The sequence below is a fragment of the Leptidea sinapis genome, chromosome 42, assembly GCF_905404315.1.
Source record: "Leptidea sinapis chromosome 42, ilLepSina1.1, whole genome shotgun sequence".
Classification (NCBI taxonomy): Eukaryota; Metazoa; Arthropoda; class Insecta; order Lepidoptera; family Pieridae; genus Leptidea; species Leptidea sinapis.
Genome location: NC_066306.1, coordinates 8,699,588 through 8,704,102, shown reverse-complemented (window position 1 = coordinate 8,704,102; position 4,515 = coordinate 8,699,588).

Genomic DNA, 4,515 nt, shown 5'->3' with positions numbered 1-4,515 from the left:
TGCTCCTCTAAACCATGTGTTCCATTTGTCTTAACAGGTGATAAAAACACCTGACACTCACTTTCAGTATGATTTAAAGAGTGGACACAAGTACGGTACAGTAATAAATTACTTATAGCAGCCCCTGATAAAATAAGGAATAAAAATTAAAAATAAATATTACAAAATAGATTGTTAATACTTTTATGTAGTGTTAGAAAAAAATCAATAAATGATATGTTAAGAAAATAAGTCATTATTTACCTGAGAGGGACATTGCTAGCATAGTAAAAAATAAAGGAAATTCCATTGTTATCCGATAACTCTTTTTTGAAAGATCATTTATTTCGTTTATATTCGGATTTGATTCCGTGAGTTCGTTTCCTTGCGCCATTATTTGATATAAGTACCTTATTACCAAATTTTGTTATTATTTTACTATCACGGTATCAAATGGCTTTGACTTGCGAATTTCTAATTCCTTTAAATCCTTACAAAACACAAATCTACTCTGTGCTTACAGAATAATGACTAAAGAGTTATCAAAGCTCATGGGCCATAATCATGTTATTTATAAGTTATAACTTTAATAAAATATAATTTGAATTAAATGTAGTTCACCAATTCCCAAACACCGCAAACGCAAAGTGCAAACCCACTTTGAAATATTTGCTAGTAATTACTAATCAAAGAGAATTCAAACACTACGTTCATTACTAATATAATTGTTAGGGTATATTTACTACGGAGCTACGGAGTACGAAGTACGGACTTAGTCAGCACTAAGTAGTAAGTAGTAACTAATAAGTCTGTACCACTAGTAGAGTTAAGAGTAGCCGTAGGTTACCTTATCTTTGTTTACTTTGATCTCAACTATCACGTCTCAACTGTAGTGACGCCTGACAACTGTCAAGGTTGAATGTCACAAGTCACAACTGACAATATAATACTCTAACACAGCTATACTTAAACTTTTTTTTTCTTGGGCCACATTCAGAATTTACTTGTGTTACGCGGGCCGCTACCTACTACATAAATCACGTCTGTTATTTAGGTGTTAATAAAATCTGTAAATCTTTAATAATACAATCTATTATGTTTACACAAATAAAATTTGAAAAACAAAATTTTATGAACGATGCGGGATTCGAACCCACGATAGATGAAGCCACAACCTGAGAGTTGAACAAAGCAAACAGAATTTTATAACGAGGCGGTACTCGTCGTTAGCTCAGTTGGTTAGAGCACCGGCACGTAACGCCGGAGGTCGTGGGTTCGAATCCCGCATCGTTCATAAAATTTTGTTTTACAAATTTTAATTGTGTATTAATCCTAGAAGTGCGGGTTTTCACTTTAACTATTATGTTTAATTGTTTATTTATTTATTATATAAGTGTGAACGATGATATTGGGAACATTTTTAAGCTATTGCAAAGCTTCTATCGCGGGCCTTGAGCGTGGAGACCGAATGCAGAAATTCCGTAACGAAAATAACCTAAGACCTTACTAGATCTTTATAGATATTTCGCCACTGTCATTACAGTTGCCGTGGTAGAACGGTTGTCTTTTAGGTTTTTGTGCAGAAGGTCGCAGGTTCGAGCCTGGGATACGTCTCGATATTTTTAATTTTTTTAATCACTTTTTTTTAATTTTTATTGTGATTTACATTACTCCGAATCCAAAATTGGACGAAGTAGAGCATTTTATTAATCGCAATTTACTGGAGTACACTGAAGAAGGGTCGAATATGGTACTAAATTTCCACTTATTTTGGCTGGCGATTTCAACATCAACTTCGCTGATAATAAATCAGAGCGGTTGGCAACTTTAACTTTAACTTTTTCGAAAATATTGAATTTGAAAATGAATAATGATCCACAAGAATACACAACAAAATATGGGACCACCATTGACGCGGTATTTTCCAGGTATTTAGAAGATATCAAGTCTGAAATTTATGTTTCTTATTTAAGTTACGAGTACCATAAACCTATAGTTTCAATAATAAATATTCCTGAATAACCTACTTGTATTGTAAGATAATAAAAATATTTTGAACAATATTAACTTCTCATTTATTAAATAAAAAAAAAATGTTTTCTTATCGGTCACCACGCTCAAAAAGTGTAACTTGAATTAATATCAAAGAAAAAAAACAAAGGAAAAAATACTGCATAAATAAAATAAATAAATAATTATAATTGCATAAGTTGATAAAAAATGCTATGCAATATCTTTACCGCGGCAGTCCCCGAGTGCTACACGTCTTTTTTTAACTATTTTATCTAGATCATAGAATTTGTATCATTTTTCATTTCGATGAACTCGATGAAATTGAAATGAAAAGAAATTAATTTTTCTTAAGTCTTGAATTCTCCTTTTAAAGTCATCGTATTGCAGATATATAATTTGAAATTATCAAATAGTTTTCTTCGGAAATATCAATACAGTCCTGTGTAATACTTGTAAGTGCTAGAAAATTTTGCAGTAAGTATATTGTTTCGAATTTCTTCGTAATAAATACTTTTTTTCTTCGAATGCAAATATTGTATTTGCCATTTGTGAAATTATTTTGTTTTCACCTTGCAAAGTTGTGTCGCATAGAAAAGCTAGAAGACACCATTTGTCATTTTGCAGTTGAGGATAATTTTTATCATTTTGCTGTAAAAACAACATTATTTCTTGACGTAAAGAAAAAAACCATTCCAAAACTTTTCCTCTGTTAAGCCATCGCACCGAAGTATGCAAAAGAACGGCACTGTATTGACTACCCACTTCTTCCAAAAGACATTTAAACATCTGTGGTTCAGTTCTTTTACTGGATATAATTCACATTACTTGTAGCTGTGTTCATCACAGCTTCTATGTTCAATTATATTTCTTCTTGAATAGCGAAATAAATCCATTTTCAGATCGAGTAATTGAAGAACATGCATCCGTACACACACATACATTTTATTGGAGTTTACTCCTTAAGAATCGATTTTCATATAAGGCGCCCGGTATGAAAAAAATATGGAGACTAAAGAGAGAGTAGAGAGAGAGCTCTGTACTTTCCCCGGGGCATAAAAAAAATAGGGGAGTCCCAGGCCCATGGGTGTCGTAAGACGCGACTAAGGGCTTTTTAGAAGTGGGAGAGTCACGCTGCCGTCTTTTGACGTTAGCACAATCGGGCCAGACTCGTCCGGGTTAATTACCACACTCGCACAGAATACCGGCGTGAAGTAGCGGCCTAGTGCCACTATGTTTCGTATAGGTTAGTGTCGAGGACCGGAGGCCATTTCCTGTCTAAAGGTCCCATAGTGGTAACGCAGAAACCGATCATCTCATGGGCTGCGTTCAAGCGGAATTGACGACGTGCTTGTACAGATCCCCTCCGCTGAAATCGTAGTCTTGGGTGATTTCAACGGGCACAATGCCGAATGGCTTGGATCACGTACCACAGACTACGCAGGGCGATCTGTGCATAATTTTGCATTGGCGTATGGTCTGTCCCAATTGGTTGAGTCGCCATCGCGGCTCCCGGATGTGGATAGTCACATCCTTATTAGATCTTCTACTGACTACACATCCCGATGGTTACCAGGTCTTTGTCGACGCCCCTCTCAGAACGTCCGAAAATTGCCTGGTCAGGAGTGTAGTGCCTATCCGACGCCCACGTCGCAGACCACCAGCGACCCGCCGCGTTTGGCACTACAAGTCAGGAGATTGGGATAGGATGCGTTCCTTTTTTGCATCCTACCCTTGGAGCAGGGTTTGTTTCCCTTCGAATGATCCTAGTGCCTGCGCCGTTGCAGTAGCCGATGTGATACTACAGGGCATGGATATTTTTATACCAAGCTCTGTAATACCGATCGGTGGCAGATCACAGCCTTGGTTCGATGCGTCAGTTAAAGCAGCATCTGACTGCAAAAAACAGGCGTATCGAACTTGGGTTGCGGCGCTGGGCACAAAGGATCCGAACTGCATAGTTCTTAAGAGGAAATACAACCGTGCTTCCAGATTTTTTAAGCGGCAAATCGCCCGTGCAAAGTCAAAACACGTCGTCAAAATCGGTGAGCAGCTTTCCAGTTACCCGACCGGAACACGCAAGTTCTGGTCGTTGTCGAAAGCTGCTCTTGGCAACTTCAGCCAGCCGTCCATGCCGTCGTTGCACATGACACCCTGGCCCATACGGCAAAAGAGAAAGCCGATCTCCTGTGCGCTCTTTTCGCCTCCAACTCGACTCTTGACGACAACGGAAAAACACCGCCGATCATCCCGCGGTGTCAGAGCTATATGTTGGACACCTCCAACATTCATTGCTATGCAGACGACAGCACTGGTCATGCCGTATACACGGGCCATGCAGGTCTCTCTCGGGAAATCGTCGACCAGTGCCGGGAGAAACTTGTGTCTTCTATCGAGTCCTCTCTTGAGAAGGTTGCGGAATGGGCTAAATTGAACCTTGTCCAATTTAACCCCCAGAAGACTCAAGTTTGCGCGTTTACCACTAAAAAAACCCCATTTGTCGTATCACCGCTCTTCGACAACACT